The sequence below is a fragment of the Castor canadensis genome, chromosome 2, assembly GCF_047511655.1.
Source record: "Castor canadensis chromosome 2, mCasCan1.hap1v2, whole genome shotgun sequence".
NCBI lineage: Eukaryota > Metazoa > Chordata > Mammalia > Rodentia > Castoridae > Castor > Castor canadensis.
Window position 1 is genome coordinate 96,989,920 of NC_133387.1, and position 24,059 is coordinate 97,013,978.

General features: G+C 36.9%; 1 protein-coding gene and 1 pseudogene across 5 annotated transcripts in view; one reads left to right on the plus strand and one right to left on the minus strand.

Annotated features, from left to right (window-relative positions):
* Amph (amphiphysin) overlaps positions 1 to 24,059 on the minus strand; it is a 235,512-nt gene that overhangs the window by 186,453 nt on the left and 25,000 nt on the right. The gene's annotated exons all lie outside the window — the stretch shown is intronic.
* LOC109681105 (GTPase NRas pseudogene) lies at positions 2,189 to 2,689 on the plus strand (annotated as a pseudogene).

Below are 24,059 nucleotides of genomic sequence, written 5' to 3' on the forward strand. Positions count from 1 at the left end.
ACAAAGCGAGAATTCTCCTAAAGGAATTTATGTCAAATATAAATCAGAGTGTCTAGAAAAGTCCAACTTTAGTCTAGATATGAGTAAGTGCAAGAGAGAAGGTACTGATGTATAAGATTCGAAAATAGCTGCAAAGGAGGAGAGTTTACTTGCTGTGTGGTAGAGTAAAAAGGAGTCTACAGACCAGTATAACTTGTTTACAAGTAACCAGCTTCCAGAAGACACGAGTGGGGCCTCCTGCAGTCTCCTGCATCAAGTCCTGACCCAAGTGGAAGCACACAGGACTGGCTCTTAATTATCAAAAACACAAAAAACAACAAATGTTGGTGACAGTGTGAGGAAAAAGGAACCCTCATACACCATTGGTGGGAATGTAAATTAGTACAACCACTATGGAAAACAATATAGAGACTCCTCAAAAACTAAAAGCAGAACTATCATACGATCCATCAATACCACTCCTAGGGACATACCTGAAGGAATGTAAGTCAGGTTACAATAAAGGCTTCACACCCATGTTTACAGCAGCACTGTTCACAAGAGCCAAGCTATGCAAACAGCCAAGGTGGCCCACAACTAATGAATGGATTAAGAAAATGTGGTATTTATACACAATGGAATTTTACTCAGCCATAAAGAAGAATGAAATTTTGCCTTTGCAAGTAAATAGATGGAACTGGAGAGCATCATCTTAAGTGAAGTTAACCAGGTTCAGAAAGCCAAAGGCCACATGTTTTCTCTCATATGTGAAATATACAATACAAATAATACAAGCAATATTATGAAAAGCAGGTAACACTAAAGGAAGGTCACATATGAGAGAGGGAGGGTAAAAGAAGGGAGTTAAGAAGGTGAATATGGTTGATGTACTTCCTATATACAAATGAGTATAGAGTTTTAAACCCACTGAAATCACCATAAGAAGGGGACTAAAGGCAGAAAGGAGAAAAACAGAGGGATGAATCAATTCGGGTTATGATACATATATATACATGGTAACGTCACAATGGAACACCCTGTATAGTTATGTTAAACAAACAAAAATGCCATTTTCTTTTTTATAAAAATGGAGAATAGAAAGGCAAAACAGGTCCTGTCTGGGGGGCAAGTACCAGTGTTAGTGGGGAGGACATAAGGAAAGGGTGCAGGAGGGTGAATATGGTGGAAACAGTATGTTCATATGTATGTAAATAGAAAATGAAACCTGTTTGAAACTATTTCAGGAATGGGGGAAAAGACAGCAGTGGAAAGCACTGGGAATTCTTGGACCTTTCAGGAAAAGCAGCTCCAGGCAAGATGTGTGGGCAGCAGGAGGTTCAAATTCTCTATGATACACAGAGACACTAGGAAGACTGGAAGACTTTATGGCAAGACAAAGACTGCACTACTCACACCCTGTGTTAGTTTGTTGCTGTTACAAAGCAATTTAAAGGGAAACAATTTAAAAAGAGGAAAGATTTACTTTGGTCCATGGTGTGAGAAGTTTCAGTTCATAGTCAGAGGATTCCATTGCTTTTAGGTCTGTGGCAAGGCAGAAATATCGAGGTAGAAGGGCATGGCAGAGGAAAGCTGCTTACTTCCTGGCAGACAGGAAGCAAAAAGTCGAATGAGTCTGGGGAAAAGATACACCCTTGAAAGGACTACCCTCAGTGACCTACTCCCCCAACTAAGTACACCTCCTCAGCACCTCTTCTTTTTGCTTGGGGGTAGTAGGATGGGTTGAGACTGGGTGTCAATATGTAGCCCAAGCTGGTCTGGAACTCACTATGTAGCACAGGCTGAATTCAAATTAGTAATCCTCCTGCCTCAGCCTCCCGGGTGCTGGGATAATGATCCAGCACCTTCATGATCCAATCATTTGCAATAGCACCACCCTAGCCGACACACCAAGCTTTCAACACATAAGCTTTTTCAGGGGACACTCCATATCCAAACCATAACAAATCCCAGTCCCATTCTTAAATTAAAACCTGACATCATAAACATGCTCAGAGTGTGCTTTTGAGTCTTAGCTTTATAATTTTATGTTTGTATATAAGCATGATCAAATGAAACTGAAACTAGTGAGCAAAGGTAATGACGGGAGGCTGTTCATGATGGGTCCAGGGTCTCCAGCCTTTTTCCCGGTTGAGGTCCTAGATCCACATGCAGTGGAGGCAGTGGGGCTGGAGGTTCTTGCCAGTGTGAAATGTCTGAGTACAAACTGGTGGTGGTTGGAGCAGGTGGTGTTGAGAAAAGTGCACTGACCATCCAACTAATCCACAACCACTCTGTGGATGAATATGATCCCACCAGAGAGGATTCTTACCGAAAGCAGGTGGCGATAGATGGTGAAACCTGTCTGTCGGACATTCTGGATACAGCTACACAAGAGGAGTATTGTGCCACAAGAGACCACTACAGGAGGACAGGCGAAGGCTTCGTCTGTGTGTTCACCATCAACAATACCCAATCATTTGCAGACATTAACCTCTCCAGGGAACAGATCAAGCTAGTAAAAGACTCAGACGATGCACCTATGGTGCTGGTAGGAAATAAGTGTGACTTGCCAACAAGGACGGCTGACCCGAAACAAGCCCATAAACTGGTGAAGAGTTATGGGATTCCGTTCATTGAAATCTCAGCCAAGACTAGACAGGGTGTCAAAGATGCATATCACACACTGGTCAGAGAACTACGCCAGTACTGAACGAAAAATCTTAGCAGCAATGATGATGGGACACAAGGTTGTATGGGGGTGCTGTGTGTGGTAATATAACAAGATACTTACATAAAGTTCAATCATCAGAAAAGAGCCACTTTCAAGCTGCACTGATCCCCAGGTCCTGACGTCCCTGGAGAAGTGTCCCTGTTGCTGTCTATATCGGAGAAACTTCTGCCACTTCCTCACCTCTTGGTAGATGAGCACACAGCATCTATTTGAGAACGTCTCAGTGTAACTACCTCCTCACTCGGGTCTCTGACCAGAGAAATGCACCTCTTGTTACTCTCCAGTAGTTTTCTGCCCTGAGTTCTCTCCCCACCCCAGAGATAAACAAACCTCCACCACTCAGATTTTTCATCTGAACAGTGATTCATGCTCTGAAACAGAGAACCAAACTGTAGACATGAAATTCTGTTGAAAACAGTTTCTTGAGCTCTATGTAGCAACTGCTGATGATTTTTTTTTCTTTTTATGTTAGTTTTTGGAGAAATATCATAGATTGTTGTTTGCCAAGAATATAATTAATATTGCTGATTGGTTTGGTTATGATATTATCAGCTATATTTTATAAATTGGTATCTGCTCTTTATTCATAAATACAGAAGTGAATTCTGACTTTTGAGCCCATCTTAGTCATCTTGACATTCATGAAATTAAATCCGATTTTCACAACAAAGTGCTTTTTTTCCTGGAAGAGGTTCATAGATTTCCTTACAGTACTTCAGTGGGATGTATGTCTCAAAAACCATGATACATGAAAGTATCTGTAATAGATCTATTCTTGAGGGAAAGACACCTACATACTAGCAGGTGTCATTTCTTAATACATAAAAATTGTTTTCCAGAGGCCTGCATTTTGGGGTCTCCCAGGAGAAAGATGAAACTGGAACCATTTAATAATAATTTCACTTAATTTTTATCTTAATCTCCACTTTTTGTATGTCATTACCTGTAAATGTGTGTAATGTGTTTCTTCTAGCTTACTCATAATCTAATATTCAATGAACTTCCATTTATAATAAAATTTGGGTTATACCAGAAAGTTGTAGAATTGCAGTTACTCAAATATTACAGAAATATTGGTGTGTTTTATTGCTATGATCAGGGATTTTCCTAACCTCAAATATGTTAAGAAATTACACCTTCACTGCATATTCTAGTCTGTTAATGATATATGTACTTGCCCCAGGTCCCCTTACCCCACCCTCTGCCTCATCCACAGTAATGGGGGCTTGATTGCTTCAGTTTAGTAAACTGTGGTGCCAATGGACCAGGCTCACAGCTTCAAAACTGAACAAGCCACTTTCCATCATGGAAAGAAAAAGTCTTCCATGTAGTTTTGTATGTGTCTGCTGTTAGCCCTGCAAGACAAGAAGAGGTTAATTAGTACTATCTTTATTATGACTAGAAAAGCTTGATATCCTAAGGAGGATAATTAGAAGTCTTTATAAATACGTAAGACTTTTTTAGTACCATGAAAACTAAAAAGCCAATCTTTTTTCTCAATTTTTTGAGAATCAGGACATGTCAGATAAAAGCATTTTAAAGTCTTTATTTATAATGTTCTTTGAAGGGTTCAAAAGAGATGTTAATAGATTAGTCTGCATACTAGATAATGAAAATGGATGAATTATTCACAACAGGAAGTAGACTTTGAAGTTGCTGTTTGAGCAAAGAATAGAAAATGTAATTGACCAATAAGAGGATGTGGAAGCCTGGCAATTCCCTGGTGTAACTCTCCAACCCCCCTTGGGATCAAACCAGTGCCTCACACATGCTCAGCATGTACTCTGTCCCTGAACTGCGTGCCCAGACACAGTAATTGCAATGACAAATGTACTTGGATAACTTGATAACAGATTAATTCCAAATGGCCACTTTCTCATCCAGTCTTCTAATGTCTAAATACTTATTGGTGTCCTTTGTTTTCTATTATGAATTTTCATTGATTAAGCAAATTCCACATTATCTTGAAATGAATTCAGAAGAGGTGAGGAAATGCATGTTGTGCCCAGAGGATGATAAGCTCTGAGCAGTGCTCCGTGATGCTGATGCTGGGATCATTCGCAGTAGACTGTCAGCCGTAAGTGGAACTACTGCTTTGTTTCTGCGCCTTTTGGAGCACTGCTCTGTCATCTGCTGAAGCTAGATTGAGGCTTGTTACCTCAGTCATGTTCTTTTGTTATGCGTCTATGTGTGATTCTTTCCGAAAAGTCAATTAAATTTAATGTCAAGTTATAGAAAAAGATAGTTACTCCTCCTAGGCCCTCAGGACCTTCCCTGGTATGTAATGTATCTCTTGTTTTCTCAAGTGTGTTCTGAGCACAGAAGTGTCCAAATAGGGCCAAAATTCAGGTTTGAAAATGCTGTTTTAGCAGCTTCTCAAAAAGTTACACTCAGGTAGGAATTTTGGCAGGACAGAGTGACAAACTCAGAGATAAAAGGAGAATAAGTTCAGCTAGTGTGGTATAAAATTCAGTTTTTGGAATATGTTTGTAATTGCTGAATATAATTCAGATTTATCTCAAAATCACTTTCCCCAATTTGAAGTGCCTGGCCAGCTGTCATAAATTACATATTCCTTTATCATTGTTGCTTTTGCAGGGTTGCAGATTGGAGAGTATAAAAATAAGATGTTCTGTTTAAAAGCTACCATGCCTAATCTGTAAATGAATCTTAAATGCTATGCTTGCTCCAATAGCTTACTATGTAGAATGCTAACTTGCTAATACAGCATCATACTTATTACGGTTTTCCTTAAAGAATGCCATATGTAAAAATTAATCTTGATTTTGTTACAGTGGGCCTGTCTTTACTCTTTCACATCCTTTAATACTGATGTGAATTCTTTGTCGTGACTTGATAGCAAAGATAGACAAAACTTTAAAGAGATTTTATCCTTCTTCCCATTCCACAATTTAGAAGTGTCATCAAATTTTGCTTTGTATTTAGTCATGAACTCAAGCTGGCAGCTACAACTACAACCAAAAAATGGTGCATTCTGCTTCTTGTAACACATCTCTGCTAATAAAATATAAGAAGTGAGGTAAATTAATAAGGGATAATATTCGGATGTTTTTTATAAACCAGGCATTAATTCTTGTACACTACTTTTCATCTTTTTTGTTTCTTTAAGCAGTCTAATGTGCCATGAGATTTTTTTTTATTGTTTTATTATTCATATGTGCATACAAGGCTTGGGTCATTTCTCTCCCCTGCCCCCACCCCCTCCCTTACCACCCACTCCGCCCCCTCCCTCTCTTCCCCACCCCCTCAATACCCAGCAGAAACTATTTTGCCCTTACCTCTAATTTTGTTGAAGAGAGAGTATAAGCAATAATAGGAAGGAACAAGTGTTCCTGGTTGAGATAAGGATAGCTATACAGGGAGTTGAATCACATTAATTTCCTGTGCATGTGTGTTACATTCTAGGTTAATTCTTTTTGATCTAACCTTTTCTCTAGTTCCTGGTCCCCTTCTCCTATTGGCCTCAGTTGCTTTTAAGGTATCTGCTTTAGTTTCTCCGTGTTAAGGGCAACAAATGCTAGTTAATTTTTTAGGTGTCTTACCTATCCTCACCCCTCCCTTGTGTGCTCTCGCTTTTATCATGTGCTCAAAGTCCCATCCCCTTGTTGTGTTTGCCCTTGATCTAATGTCTGCATATGAGGGAGAACATAAGATTTTTGGTCTTCTGGGCCAGGCTAACCTCACTCAGAATGATGTTCTCCAATTCTGTCCATTTACCAGCGAATGATAACATTTCGTTCTTCTTCATGGCTGCATAAAATTCCATTGTGTATAAATACCACATTTTCTTAATCCATTCATCAGTGGTGGGGCATCTTGGCTGTTTCCATAACTTGGCTGTTGTGAATAGTGCCGCAATAAACATGGGTGTGTAGGTGCCTCTGTAGTAACCTGTGTCACAGTCTTTTGGGTATATCCCCAAGAGTGGTATTGCTGGATCAAATGGTAGATCAATGTTTAGCTTTTTAAGTAGCCACCAAATTTTTTTCCAGAGTGGTTGTACCAGTTTACATTCTCACCAACAGAGCCACGAGATTATTTTAAGGTATTTGTTTTCTGTAAGAAAAGTATTCTGATCAGGATATATTTCAAAATGTAACTGATTTTTCAAAAAGTCTGAGTAATGACCTAAGAAGCAAGCGTTTGACTCTACTCTGGAGAAAAGGAAGTGTGTCAATGCAAGTTGCATGACCTATATTTCTGTGCCATCAAACATAGGTAAAAATATCAATTGTGCAATTTTGCTGTTTAACTGAGAACTATTGGCCTCCTTGGTCCTAACTGAAAGGGCTGATATTTTAAGTTGATTATTTTACTGTAAATTAATCCATTTTAACATTTGGTTGAATGTTTCCTTGATAAATAATGTTTAAAAAATAAAACCTGGAAGTTCAAAAAAAAAAAAAACCACAAAGGTAATGACAGGATGAGAATCCAATCAATCTCCTTCTTTATTTAATTTCTCAAGTCAGAAATCTAAAATTGTCCTTAGTCTTTGTTCTTACCCACTCTTTCATACCAAATCCTGTCAGTTCTATCTCCCAAAGACCACCGAATTCTATCCATCTCCCTCCAGTCCACCGGCAATGCACCAGGGAAAATGCACCCCAAACCCCCACCTATCCATCCCCCCATCCCTACATCTCCCCATCTTGAGACCTCCTTATCCATCCAACTTATTCCCACCACAGTCAAAACAACCTCTCCTGCTTCAACAGCTTCCCATGCCCTTAGGACAAAGCCCAATGCTGCCTGGTCCATAGCAAAACTGTGATAAATCGCCATTGAATAAGTAGAAAAAAATCTATTTAAGATCATTTCTATGTATGTTACTCCATTTTTAGTCTATGATAAACAGCTGAGCTGATTATTAAAAAGCATAATGATTGACAACCAAACTGAGAAAAAACATGTAATTCATCTTACAGTTTTGATACAATGAGCAACAAAAGTTTGAGATTCATAGTCAGCTTTGTGCTCATTTGTAAAACTGTAAATGATCGTGACATACATAATTAACAGGAATTCATGCAAATTTACATATCTTAACCACACTCCCATATAATAGGAATCTGCCAAGGTGAAGGTTATGTTATGTTAAATAATTGATAGCTATTGAATATTTTTCCCAAAGAGGAATAGGAAAAGGACTAGGCTGAATGAGGTCACGCACTTGATGTACAAGGCTTTAAATCATCTATTACTAGAAGTTCAAGATAAAATAGATACATGTTTTTATACAGTCAATTATGAATATTTAATTCAAGAGATATACTTTGAAATAATTCATTGCCTGATATTTCTTAAACAGAACTAGATATATACGTGCCCCATGCGTCAGGAAATATATTTTTAATTTTATTCCACAATTAAAATACTTTTATCATCTTTCATAAGCAGAGGCAGAAACTACTCCTACCAAACACTCAGAATAGCCATAGAAAGTAACATTAAGGTCTGATAAGCTGGGCTACTTTTAAAAGCTATCCACTTGCCAAAACTCAAAAGAACACAATGCTACCATATGCTGTGAGTTCTCTTACAATTTGAAAATATCTTTATCTTTTAACTATGTTTGTGGGTAAATTTTATTCTTGATTTGGTTTTTAAGGAGTGAACTCTGTCAATCTTTTCAGGTCTAGTGTCTTCCTAGGTATCTAGCTCAAAAGATTACCCTACCCTCAGTTTTCACATATACTCAATCTGTACTCTCTGAGAACACTTATCACTTTATTGTCCATACATTAATCTTCATTCCAGCTGTGAATTTATTTTTACATATAGTATACAAAATAAAACTGATGTCATTTGTTCTCAAATGATAAGCTGTTGGGACATCAGATGTGTTAAATAATTTGGTCCTTTAAATTGTTTTATGTAGGCTCAAAGTCCTACGTATCTTTGACTTTATATTTCAACTTGACACAATTTTCCACTGATTTATCTGTTTAAGTTTGTAATATTTCAGTAGCTGATAAGATGAGGACCATGTCCTCATTTAAATTTTATTGGTTTAGGACATTCTTTGTGTTTGCAATGTTTTAACATCTGATAAGGCAAAGTTTACTTCCTCTCACTAAAATTCTCCAATTAGAGAGTTTGTATTTTACATTTTTTTCTAAGTCTCATCTTATTTCTTATTTTCTTGATGTATGGTCTAGTTTTTGTTCTCAGTTCATCATCTCAGAGTTATGTTTATTTTATTAGTGTTTTTTAAAGAACTAACTCAAACTTAACAGTTTCATTGTATTTCATTGTACTCATAGAATGTCTTATTCCTTCCTTATGTTTTTTTTCTTTTTATTATATTATTGTACTAGGGGTACACTGTGACATTTACAAAAGTTCTTATAAAATATCATAGTTGAATTCACTCCTCCATCGTTCTCCTTTATTCCCCTTTTCCCCTGTTCCTGGAATAGTTTCAACATGTCTCATTTTTCCACTTTCATACATGAATAGACAACATTCCCACCATATGCACCTTCCTATACCTTTAATTTTATTTCTACTTTTAGCCTTAGGTTGTATTTCCCAGCTTCTTAAGTAGAAGCTCATTTTATTTCATTTCCTCCTTTCCTGTATAATGTAAAAGTGACTGCTTTTTCTCTGACTATAAGCATAGCAGGTGTCCTGTGGCCCTTACAGTGTGACATGGTCACTGCCTTTTATTTCTACATAGTGTCTAACTGCAGTTGACTTCTCTTTGATGTAAGTTACTTTTTCAAATACTTGAATTCTATGCATTGTTTTCTAATTTACTGTATTGTAAAAAAGAATGTGGTCTGTGTAATTTATTCTTTTAGCAACATAGTGAGATGATCTTTATAGTTTATTTTTATCTATGTAAATATTCTTAAAGCACTAGGAAAGAGCATACATTCTGAGTTTATAGGACAAAATAAAACACATACCTTATCCAGTTTATATGAAAATATATATTATATTCTTGTTATAGGTCACAATAAATCACTCATGCCCTCCTATTAATATATGAATATATACCTAAATGTTCAATATAGACAAATTGACATGTTCATTCACATAAATTATATATACAGTCAATAGCAAGTACTTGTATTAATATTTTATCATTATTATTAAATGAATTTATAATATTTAAACATTTATTTAAATCTTAAATTTTGTAAATGTTATTTTGATAATAACATAATAGTGCATAGATTTAACATAAATGAATTAACAAAGCTTCTATTTCTCAACATTATTTATTCCAACATTTTACTATTATAAATTTCCCCACACAAAGCATCATGGTATAAAATATCCTTCAATCTTTTTATTTTCTTATAATGTATTCCTGAGAGCAAAATTATTGAACCAAAGGTTATAAACATTTTTAAGGACCATACCTGATTGGCCCTCACCAAGAGAAAATAAACTGTTTTTTTTTTAAATGATAGTTTAAAGAATTAAAAGATAAAAAATCCCAACTTATGTTTATTTCCTCTATTACAAATTAAACTCTTTCATATCTTTGTAAATAATTTTATTGCATCTTTTAAGAGCAATTTAACCAATCGTTGACCCATTTCTCTGCTCAACTATAAACATTTTAATTTACTTTTAAATCAATTAAAGACGTTTTGGCATAACAGGAAAATAACTCATATATATTGCAAAAAATTGATTTTGCTTATTGCCTTTTAATACTGGCTAATACATTTCCAGCAAACATGTTTCAAATTTTTGTGATGAAGATTTAGAAACTTCATCCTCATCACCAATTTAGTAACACATTCACCTTCAGGTTTTGTGTCTTATCTGATCTGATTTCTTTTTGTCTTTTTTCTTCTTTTTTTTGCTATTTTCCTAGCCCACCTGATTTCACTTTTATACTTAATACATCTGAACAATATTTTCATTTTGGTGTAAGATAAAGACAAATAATTCATGATTTTCTTACTTAAGTACTTTTGCTATGATCAATTATTGACTATTATTTCTCATATATTTTGGAGGGTTTCACTTTCTCATAGTGATGTTTGTTTCTCATAGTGATGAGTCTAATTTTTTTGGAGTTTATATTCAAATCTCAACAATTTACAGATTTTGAATAACTACCTCATTGTTTTAGTTATTTATCTTTATAATAAATTACATACAAGGATAAGTTCTCTGATACTACAAAAGAATTCAAAATAGTCATATATACTCTCATATTTTATCTGCTAAGACTTTTTAAAACTGAGATTAAGCTGCAAAGTGCTCTAAAATGGTCAGTCTTTCTGAAAGAACTTAGTACATCTCTCTACATATTCAGATTTTTTATATTGACTAGCTTATATTATAGTTCTCAGTAGGTAATTTTCTTTATGTAATTCTAGCACATTTCTTAGCAGTGTTCACTATAGTCTATATTTTTGTTGCTATAAATAAATTTTCTTCACTATCTTCTAAAATTGATACTGTATAAAGAAATAGTATCTATGTTTCTTTATCTCATATGTACTAATAACTGAATTTCTTAGTAAGTGATTTTGTCATGTGAATTTTAGTTGAATATTTAAATTTTTCTTTATATCTGTTTATTATGTCACATTTATGCTATAACTATTACTTCCATTTTATACCTGTTTGAGTTAATCAGCAATTCTAAATCAACATTAAATGATAATGTTAATTGGATGACTCCTTTTCACATTACTGAGCTTTTGGTTGTTTTTTTATTATTGTTGTGCCGGGGGGACATTGTGACATTTACAAAAGTTCTTACAATATATCATCATTGAGTGCACCTCCCCATATTCCTGATTTTTAAACAGAATGTCTTAAATGTTACCATGCCCTGCTGTTCACCATAAGATTACTATTAATGCGAAGAAAGGTTTTAATCTTTAAAGCAGGAATGAGTGGTACATCTTATCATATAATTTTATATATCTATTGAAATTATTACCCATTAATTGGTGACATCTTTCAGGTTGAACTGTAGCAAAATGCAAATCTTTGATCATTTTTACCTAGAAATAATGGTAATTTTCTATTATTTAATTTAATATATTAAATGATATGCTAAATATTCAAGTACCCTTGCACTAAAGAAACAAATCTTACCTGACCATGGGAAATAATTCCTTTGATGTTGCTCTAAACTCAGTTTGTCAATGTTCCTGTAAGGCACTTTTGTATCTACATTCATTATTTAGCTTGGGCTGAAAATTCTTTATTCAACCTTTGTTATAAGTCACTTTGCATAAAGCATTAAGACTGTCATGACAGGTACCACCATAAACAAACACTACCCATGCTGGCAGGGAGCAACAGGTCCAGCATGTTCTTCTGCACCCGGGGGACTGCATTCAAGAGACCATTGCAAAAATTGCTCATTATGCTAATTCTAATCTTTTCCTTGAAGCCCATTAGCACTGAGACTCCAATCTCTCTTGAGCTCCTTGTCTCCAGTGGCTGCTCTCTCCAGATCCAAAGCAGATTTCCCCACAATGAGCATGAGATAGTGCCTTACTTTCCATACCCAGCCAACACCTTCCCTGCTGCCCTGGAGTTGAAGAGAAACTGTCCAGGCATCCAGCTCCAAGTCATCAGCTCCATCATTGGCTCTCCCTGCAACACCTGTCCTCAAAATTGACCCTGACACCAACTGGAAGTACTGGTTCCCAAGAAGCAGGTGTCAGTCTTCACTCTTCTCTCCAGATCTGTTATAATAACATAACAACTTCCTTTGAGAGATGAGACCAAAGACTTCTCACTTCACAATTAAATTCACTTTTTCCTTTGTCCAAAATAAATTCCATTTTGTCTTCAGCCCTTTAAAATCAAATGATTACTTTTTTTCATGACCTAGGACATTTGAAGGTGTGCTTAAATCATAAAATATTTAGGAACCCACAGGCTGCCTTATGAATTTTCCTTGTCTTCTAAGTATATTTCTGCTCTTTTAAGGCTTGCTGGATTAAAAGTATTAAACTCATCCTCTTTCTTAGAGATAAGATGTGTAATGGAAAGACAAGAGTATCAGAATCCTACAACCTGCCTAGAAATCACTGTGTGACTATGTAATTGCCTCACGCCCTCAGGGTCTCTGTTATTTCCAATTTTGCAGTATGGCCTAATCATAACCACCTCTTCTGAACACTGACAGCTCTCAAGAAGAAAGCAAACATAAATGATTACACCTAACAGAGAGCAAGCATTTTCCTTACCTTCTCAATTCTCTTGTCTTTATAACATTCAACAGAGCCCCAGAAAACTACTGAGGAGCTGTGTATTGCTCAGATTCCCCACCCCCTAAAAAAGCCATAACCACATGTATCAATGTAAACCAGCACATTTTCTACATGGATCTAAGAGAAATTCCAAAGCAAGGCAGCAGAAGTACATACCTGAAGCACCTCTACCTTCACTCTTCACAATGGAAAATTATAAGAATAAGCCATGCAAGATGGTCAGGACCACTGAACTGACCAACAGTAGACCATGCTGCAGTGGTCAGTGAGGAAGAAGGATGGAACACCATGTCCTGACAGCTACAGAGGCCCATCCTGACCACAGGCAGCACTCTCTCAGAGCCCCTCTACAGGTCATCTCAGTTGCCCAGCTTCTTAAGTCTATCTGTGTCTGTTTCCCACTGCTGATATAACAAATTACCACAAGTTTTATAGCTTAAAACATCTCAGATTTATTATTTGTTCTGAATGTCAGAAGTCTAAAATGGGTCTTACCAGACTGATAACATCAGGCTGTTAGCAGGACTGTACTCCTGGAGGCTCTAAAGAAGAACGTGTTTCATTGCCTTTTCTGCTTATAACAACGCTCATATCCCTTAGCTCATGCCAACTTGTGCTTCTGAAGTCACATTTCCTTCTCTGACTCCCCTACCTCCCTCCTGCCTTTATAAGAATCCCTATGATTACATTGAGTCCACCCAGATGATCTGGAGTAATCTCACAATCTCAAGATCCTTAATCACATCTGCAATGTCATTTCTAGGAAAGGTAAGATATTGACTGGTTCCAGGTAGTAGAATGTGGACATCTTAGAGGGTGCATTATCTGCTTCCTGTAATCTCCAAGTCCTTAACTGGATGCATTGAGAACACTGTATCACTTCTATGGTATTCCTGCCAAGATCACATATCCTGACTTGCAGAATCATGAGGAAATAGACACACCAAATTAAACAATGCTCCACAAAATCACTGGCATAAGGAAAGCCTTCAAAAATACCAATGCTCTAAACGAATCAAAGGCTGCCTATTGCCTGAGATCCACGAAGACAAACAAGATACAGTGCTCTAAAGGACACACTGGTGAATTGTGAATCAGTCTACAGATCAGATAACGGAACCAGGCCAGGTTCCTGATTTTAAATATTGGACTACTTTACACCTTTTCTATACATCTGAAATTATAACAAAACAAAAAGTTGACGAAGTAAGGCCAAAAAATATCACATAAAATCGCATTAAAAAACACAGTAGTCATTTCTCAGAATTCCAAAGCAAACAAGAAAGCTACTCAAAACAGTTTGAAATTCTTTTCTATTTTCTCAACTTCCTTGGACTCCAATGGGAGGCAAATTCTTCCTAGTGTTTAAACATTTTTGGTTGTAAGCTAGGTACAAGTTATAGCTACCAATGTACATTATTTCATGGTGGCCTAAAAAGAGGATGCTGGTTGGTTTCCAAAGTCTTGTGACAATGCATATGGAGTAACTGAAGCCACCAGGAAAGCCAGTCTACCATGCTGACTTTGAAATCTGACATGCCATGAGGTTCTCACATGCAGAGTGATAGCTCACTGCTAATATCAAGCATCATATAGTGCCAGCTCTCCACTCACACGGCTGGTCATTTTTGTGACACCTTCCTGAGACTAAGACTATTACTGGCTCCTAGAGTAGAGAGGCTACCAAACTCCACTGAATTGTATCCAGGACCTGCTCTCATTCTGGAAACAAAGTTAAGAAGAAAAGTATAGGTTTTGACCAACTTGACAAAATATGTGAGTATGTACTGCAGGGTGGTCAATACTTTTCCTTTTCAATGAGCACAGGACAGAAAAGAAAGGACTAAAGTTATCTGGCAGAAAGAATTAGCTCAGCAGGAGAATAATATTTCCTATTGATAGAGATGTTCAGTAAATTTCCAGAAAGCTTCAAAAATGAGGAAATAATAAGTGTGACTGTGTCTGACAGGAATGGCCCAATGTAGAAAGAGAATTAGGCCTCATTGACTTAAGCATAAAGATCTTTCTAAACAAAAAAAAGGACATATTTGCACTGTCCCCAAGAAAGCACGAACAGAAAAAAAATGTACAGTAATCAGGTCTAGAAAACCAAGAATAATCACTCATTGGGCAGGCAACCACTGCCTCCTAAGGATTATTACTGGGAATCCTGCCTAAGGTGAAATTGCAACACCAGCTTCCTTAGGAAGAAAGACTTTGTCAGCTAAAGTATATGAGGCTGTTCAAATTCCTTTCTCTTTTCTTTCCTCACACTCTCCATAAGAATAGAATTCTCTCTCCATGTGGAGTACATGGTGATTAGTCAAAATGGCAAAGAACCAACAGGTAAATTGTTTTGAAGCTGGTGAAGATTAATGAGGGGTATTTACCACCTAAACACAAATTTCCTGTGACAAAGAGAAAACAATTTGCTTTTCTTCACTGGAGTCTGAGGGCTCTTAGGATAGGGCTTGGGATAACAGGTTCTGTGTCAAATTGCAAAAGCCTAGATCCAGGTCAAACTGGTATGCAGTAAGAAGCAGGGAGCCACTCAGCACAGAAAAGAGGGAATAAAAGGAGAATGTAGATCAAAGTTTGGGTGTTGAGAGAGAAATCAAGAGGAGAAAGGACTTTTAGGGGCCACAATGCCCTGACAATGGTATGATAGGAAATGGATGAGATAAACAGCATTTACTGTGACTTACTCAAATATGCTTTTCCTTTGATCCGTTTTTCAGAAGTCTTTCTTAGGCTTTTATAAAGGGCCACATTTTGTTCCTCTTGAAAACCTAGAGGCACAGTCTACTTAATATTTCTTCCCATTGCAGCATCTAGATCCGATATTCATTTGGAACATGTAATGTTACTTTGAGTACCTGCAGCTAAAACTTGCCAGAAAAGGAACCCCATCACTGAGTCTAGCACCATTCCTTAGACATGCAATCTCACTTGATCCTCACAACTGTGTAGTGCAGAAAATGCTATCATCCTTACATTACAAAGGAAGAAACAGAAGATCTAAGAGATCAAGTAACTCACGCAAGCTTGCACAGAAAGGAAATGGGAGAGCCAGGACTTGAGTTCAGGTAAGTCTATTTTCCAACCATGTTTTGAGGTTTTGGAGGGGTTTTCATTTTTGTTCTGTTTTATTTTTGCTCTTTTTTTTCCTTCAAATTGTGATGAAATTCAACATAAATTCATCATTTTGACAATTTTAAAATGTACAGTCAGTGAAATTTATTGCATTCACATTGTTGTGTAACCATCACCACTGTCTAGGTCCAGAACATTTTCATCACTCAAAAGGGAATCCTTTATCCATTAAGCAGTGAGTCCCTATTCTTCTCTTCCTCCACCACTAGCAAACCCTAATCCACTTTCTGTTACTATGGATTTGCCAATTTCAGACATTTCAATAAACAGAATCATACAATATATGCTCTTTTGTGTCTGGCTCCTTTCTCTTGGCGTAATTTTTCCCAGCTTATCCATGCTGTGGTATGTATTAGAATATAATTTCTTTTTGATGCCAAATAATAATTCATTGCTTAGGAGCCATATTTTGTTACCCATTTCTCATCATCTTGACATTTGGGCTATTTCCACCTTTGGAAATTAAGAATAATGTTGTTATGAATATTCAATTTATAGTCATCATTTGATGTATGTTAGTGATAGATTACAGGGCCCCCAATGAAACCAAAATCTATAGATGTTCAAGTCCCTTATGTAAAATCACATGGTATTTGCATCTAACCCCCACACATCCTCCTATGTACATTAAATAATATACAGATTAGTAAATGCTATGCTAGTTGTATCACATAGGGAATTAATGGCAAGATAAAAAAAGTCTGCATATGTTTTGGACATTTGCAATCTGTGGTTGGTTGAATCCATGGATTGAACCTGTATTTACAAAGCATGGAGTTTACAAATTTTTGTTAAAAGATCTATTTTCAATTCCTTTGGGAAGCCCCCATGTTTGTAATCAGAACCTACACCACCCAACTCTTCAAAATGGACAAATTTCCATGACAACCACTAATCTTTGAAGTACCAAAGAGGCTTACAAAGCATTTGCTTATGGGGACAGTGGCTATGAAATGACCTAATTATACCAACTGAAGCTTTGCCAATTTCATTCCCGTTTCTGAAGGTACAAAAAGTGATAGTGCACCCAATACCCAAACATCTAACCTCATTTTCTTTTTTTTTTCCATTTTTTATTATAATATTCTTGTATTGAGGGTACAATGTGACATTTACAAAAGAACTTGCAATGTATCTTAGTTAAATTCACCCCCACCATCATTCTCCTTTATTCCCTCCTCCCCCTTCTTAGAACAGTTTCAACAGGTCTCTTTTTTCATTTTCATACCTGAGTACACAATATTTCCACCATGTTCACCCTCCTTCACCCTTTCCATACATCCTCCCCTTCCCACAGGTACCAACCCACAGACAGGACCTGTTTTACCTTTGAGGGGGAAAAAAAACATTTTGTTTGTTTAAGATATTGATACAGAGTTTTATTGTGACATTTCCTTGTATATATGTATTATATCCCAAATTGACTCATCTCCTCCATATTTCTCCTTTCTATCTTAGTTCCCTTCTTATGGTGATTTCAACAGGTCTAAAATTCTATATTCATTCTTACAAAGAAAATACATCAACCATATGTACCTTCTTTACTTCCTTCTTTCACCTCCCCCTCTTGTTGGTGCCCTCCCCTTAGCGTGACCTGTTTTTCCTTCCCTGTTTAGGTATTTGTTCATTGGTCAGTGGGATTTTTGCCTTGGTATTATAGCTGTATAATCATTATACTTAAGTCAATCTAACTCCCTCCACTTCACTTCCTCACCCTTTCTCCCCTATCCTGTGTTGCTTAACAGTTTTCAGCATGTTTTCTTGTATCTTGTTCCTACACAGATGTGATGTATTTCATTATTATTTACTATCTTTCTTTCTTTGCATTCCTCCTCCCTTGGTCTCCTCTACCAGTTCCACTTTTGTACACATTATCTCTTTCTCTCTCTCTCTGTCTCTTTCTCTCTCCATATATGTGTGTGTGTGTATACACACATATATGTGTGTGTATATACATATATGTATATACACATATATTTAATGTTTATATATAATAAATAAAATATATATTATATATTGCTATATTTGTATTGGGCCTATATTCCACATATGAGAGAAAACATGTGGTCTTTGGCTTTCAGACCCTGGCTAACTTCACTTAAGATGATTTCTCCAGAAGTCAAACTATCCCTACTTGCAGATCACATGTTCTTCTACCTAAAAGACCGGATAAACTCCACCAAAAATCTTCTAGACATCATAACCTCATTTTTTAAATTATGAACTCTCTTTTAGCTAAATTTCTAAAGCAAAACATGCAAAATATTTTTAGTTATACATTAATGATGCTTTCAAATTCTGGATGCAAAGTGTATTTATGTGTTGTGTCTAACTTCCATCCAACAGGCTACAGTGGTCAAAAGAGGAAAGTGAAAAGCCTTTCAGAAGACGGTGGCCTGCCAGTAAAGCAAGGCAGAGCCATAGGAAGGTGGAGGACAGGAGGTGATGGACAGAAACCAGAAGGGTTTGTTTCTGTTATTGGAGAACAGTCTAACATCTGCTAAGTCATCTGTTCCCACGACTGCATGATATAGTGAAAGTGCAGGCAGTCTAGACAGTAGAAGGATGAACATCAGGAACTTTGCATAACTTCTTTGAATTGCATTGACCACTGGAGGTACTAAAAAGGATCCAATATTTCCAATATTCAGGCCTTGGTGGAATTAATTTGGATGTTATAAACATTGAATCTATTAAAAATTCCACTTAATGAGCCTTAGAAAAGTATTTCCAAGATAGAATTTTCTTTTATTTTATTCCTTGGTAAAAAGTGGATATATACAGTCAGCAGCTCTTGATGGCTCTTCATGAGGTCCCATTCAGAGCTGTGGGTATGGCTGTGCATAAGGCATGAGACTGAGAGGTGGAAAAGACCACAGGTATCAGAGCATAGCTCCCTGGGCACTGTCCCAGGTGCTGTCTCATGGCTACTGCCAGCTGTTCTGACCACTCCCCGCTTTGTCTTATCACATCTGGGTGTTCTCTTGGGGAAAAATAAAGCTCTCTGTAAATAATGCTGTGAAGAATCAATTTAGACAAATAACCAACTCTTAGCAAAGGCACCTTTTCTACCTTGGCCCCTACTTCTGCCTTCTCTCCATTGAGTAGCTCCCTGCTTTCCTAATATGTCACTGTGACCTAACATTTTTGGGTTCTGTACCATACCTATCATTCTTATCAGCCTCTCCCATATCCACCAAAACTGAAAGAAGAAAAACTGATCATTTTACCTGTTATGTGTTTCCCCATGCTCCAATATACTAATGCTACTAATTGTCAGTATGGACATCAATTATCAACCCTAACATCCAACAGAAGAAACAGAGCAGAGGCTCATACAGAAATGAATGGAGATAGGGGGACTGGTCACTGCATGTGTCATCTGTGACATGAAGCACTCTGAAAATGTCATCTGCCTATATCTCTGCTATGCACAATAAAAATGCCTTAGTGTCTCACTATTCTAACCTAATATCCTGCCTTCATTATCCATCAAACTCAGGTAATGGCCATTTCCTTTCAACTTGTCCAAGCTTACATTTGGAATGTTCCTTCAGAGAAGGGGTGACAAAGAAAGTATGTGTTTTCTGAGTAGCATACTAACAATTTAAATGGATTTTTATCTTTTTGTTGCCATATTAAGCTGGGCTTTAAATAATAATGATAAATCATTATAAAGTGTTATTTTAAGACAAAGCAAAGCATAGAACTTAAAGACCAATGGATTTGTACCAATCCCATTTGCTAGAAAGGTAAGATGATGGTGGGGAAAGAGAGATCATCAAATTACAAGGCTGAGAGGGGAACAGACTGCTGAAATCAGCTCTCCACTGTCAGGCTTGGCTCAGATAAGCAGGAACTATTTTCAGTGCCAGTTAGCAGTATCAAAGGCAGAAATGTGTGTACAGCACACACGAAGACACAGCATAGTTGGTGGTGGATGAAAAAAGACTCTCATCTTCTATGGAGTTTTTTGGTTTATTTATTTATTTATTTATTTATTTCTGATCAGGTGCCCATAAAGCACTCCTAAGTCAACTTTAGAGACATCTGCTTGGCCTCCTCTGATGTTTGATTCGACCTAGAAATAATCCTGCCCAAAATCTGCCACACTGTGCCCTGGCTCAGAAAGCTCCCAGACATTTGTTGGAATAGCTGGCATGCTGCAGAGTACCTGAAGCTATCCCTAGAATTCCATGAAGACAGAGCATAAGGAAACTGCTTCAAACTATTGTCCATCTAAAGACAGCTACATCCTTCAGGTGTACTGAACCAGGAACAAGTGCCAAGCAAGAAGATCTAGATCCAAAACTATGTTCTATAAAATCTCAACTATTAACACCTCTTTCTCTTTCGACAAATTTGAGGTCATATGGTATAAAGCATATATACTTAAACAGTGGTTGCCCCAAGTGACAGATTGTAGATGCTCTGTTTTTCAATGAGCATGTGTTAACATTCATAATGTCAAAGCATCTAATTCTAAAAATGAGAATTTAGTTTCATATCACATTGAAAATACCTTGATAACAATTAATTCATCCAGTCCATAACCATTTTCTAAAAACTTAACTCTACTGAAAATCTAGTGAAATGGGGAAAGACCATGATATAAAAGAAACCCAGTGTCTTACAGAAAAGAAAATTTCATGAATGACACATGTAAGCAAAAAGATGATGAAATTTTATTCTAAGAAAAATATAAAATGCTAGTCTTATATGATTTAAAAATAGTACCAACCACGTATTGAAAACTTATTATAACTTCCAGGTACTGTGCTTGGCACTTTACTTTCATAATACACTAATCTTTCCAATAGTCCTTTAAATTAAGTATTTTATAATGTTCACAAATAAGTCATTTAGGAGGTTAAATGACTTCTCCTTAGACAAACAACAAGGAATTAGAAGAGATATTTTAAAATTGGGTTTGCCCATCTATGACTACCTTATAATAAATGAAATGGAATGTAAAATACTAATATGGCAAATAAAAATATCACGTATCTTCATGTGATAAGCACATATAGAAAAGCATCACAAACTGGCAGGATAGGGCAGCATAAGGACAAAGCAGAAAGAAATTAAAATAGAAGCAGGGTAGTAGTACCCAAACACTAGGTCAAGTTCAATGATCCAGAAATCCCACTTCAAAACAGGGCCTTGAAAAGGTGCTAGTGCTCCCATGATCACTGCAGTATTATTTGCAATGCCAAATGAAGAAACAACCTAAAAGTCCATCAACAGGTAAATGGATAAAGAAAATGTGGTACATAGATACAGTGAAATGTGATTCATTTTAAAAGTCAGCAGTATGTAAGAGTATCCATGAACCTGAAGAATGCATTGCTAAATGGAATAAGCCAATCATAGAAAGACAAACATAGCATGATTCCACTCACGTGAAGTATCTTAAATAGGCAAATTCCTGGAATCAAAGAGTAGAATAGTGCTTGCCAGGGACTGAGGGGAAAGAAAATGAAAAGTTGCTAGTCAATGGGTAGAAAGTTTCAGCCAAGCAATATGAATAAACTCCAGTCTGCTGCACAGCACTGTGTCTGTAGTCAAAAATAAGGTATCCTACACTTAAAAATTGTCAACAGGGTAGATCTCAAGCCAAATGTAGTGGTGCATACCTGTGAGACAGCAGGATTGTGAGTTCAAGGCCAGCCCAAGTTACTGTCTCAAAAAAAAACAAGAGGGAGAGGAATCTCAGGTTATCTCATTATAATGTTTTTAAAAGGTGGTAAACTCCTTTTATCCTCTTATCTGGGCAATAGAATATTTGTTTTATAGAACTACAATATTTGACTAACCCTGTGTACACCTCTGATCCCTAAACCTTAGGCCTTCATTGAGGAAGACATAGTCACAGTAGGAAATAGACTTTCGAATTAGGTACACTGAATGGAACAATAATTTCACACCTGTTCTTTGCAGCAGCCCAGAAGAAATCAAAACAAGAGTTGAATTCCACCCTTGGCTTCACATTGTCTCACCTAAATTTATGTATGTAGATTAGCTCATCTTGTCTGCAGGTATCAAGATATCCTCCCTGTACATTGCACTTAGACAAAGAGTTTAATTCCCTATTTCAAAAAATGTCGGTAATGGAAATTAATTATTAAAACCTTGATTTTATTAGTGAACCCCCAGAGAAAGAGATGAACCCAGGTCCAAACAGAGTCAGTCTACAATTTAATAAAACAAACTGAGCAAATGACACAGACCTAAGTATATATCTCTGATTTATCACTTCCCTCCCAGGTCTAAAATTCTAAGCCTCAGTTCAATAAACTCTCTGGTAAGACTGATATTTGTTTTTGTTTTTGTTTTTAATACTATCATTGTGAAAATGCCACTAGAGTTTCAAAGGGGACTTCAGAGCTTGAATACAGGACAAAGCAGATGTCTTTTAAATCTTACCACAGGACAGAATCAAACCCTCTCCTGCAGTCTGAACAGTTTTCTCTAAGAGCCTCAGAAGTGTTGGTATATAGAGCGTTTGAAGAGAAAAGGACGATGTCTTTCTATCTCAGTTTCACCTAAAGCTGGTTCTCAACATGAAGAGGAATTGTGATTTTCTAAAGGTCCTGTGGGTGTTTTTCCCTGTGGCTGAGGATGTGGGCCACACACCTCCCTTTGAGGTCCCTAAAGACAGCAGATGACGTCAAATGGTCTGCTACACCTGTGGTCTAGGGCACCTCGTTAGCACACTTGAGTGAGAGCTAAGGAAATATGTGTTATGTACATATTTCTCAGTTTAAACAAGGCTCAGATACATGTATGGGTTATTGATTTAGAGCCTCTTTTTGCCATCTATTCTAAAGGAAGATTTAAGTATATAAATAAGGCATGAATCTGCCACCTTGAGAAAGGCACTGAAATCCAAAGAAAATAAAAATAGCTACCATTTACATTCTATGAAAATACTATATACTGTGCCAATACTTAAAATATTAGCTCTGATTCTAACTGCAGGGGGAAAACTATAGCATAACTTCTGCATTTTACTGTGGAATCATGGGTTCAGAAAGCCTTGTCCAGGACCACCAGGCTTGGAAGTGAAAAATCCAAATTCAAATCCAAGACAGACCAACTCTAGTGCTCTTCCAATTATCCTGAACTGCTTCTACTTGAACCGCTTCTAAATGGTGGCTAAATCTTCCTTTCAGTCTAACACCACAGCTTACAGCTTATCTTTTACTAACATGTCATGGACAACTCCTGATAGACCCCTGCCATCGTCATCAGTGCCTACCATTGACAGGTAGACCATTCACTCACAGCTCAAGTGGAAATACTGCCCAGGTTCAAACCCCAAAGCCACCAACTGATATACCCCGATGCTGAGGTGTCTGCTTTCCAACTAATTCAAATAAAAATGCCTCCCAACACTTCCAAGGATGACTTACCTAAAGAGATCAATCTTTGCAACAGATAAACTGGATATTTGAAACATCTGCATATTATCTCCTATCCTGATAGCACCACTTTACTGTGCCTATTGTCTTCACACTTGCCATGAAATACTTTCTACTTCCACCCTATGCAGCCTCAGATACTAGGTTCAACATTTAGTGAAAAACAAATACATATTTTGGGGTTGAACTGTATGTAACTGCTGATATTTAACAAGTTTTGATTCACAAAAAAATGGTGATTTCAAATTGATCAAGCTAAATCTTAGAAAAGAGGTTTAGCTTTAGGAATAAACTCCAAAAACAAAACAAAACAAAAAGCCACAGTAGCTTGTGCAAGTCTCTCGCTCTTTCTCTCATATAACTGTCCTGGTTAGTCCAGGATGCCATGGAGGTTGCGTGATGTAGAGGACACAGGCTCCTCCAATCTCGTTTTCCTACTCTATTGAACACAGGGGATGGTATGAGTCCATGCCCTAGTCTAAGTTCACAACTCCACCTCTCTCCAGGGTGTCCACATCCAGACAGTGAGAAAGAGAGAGGATC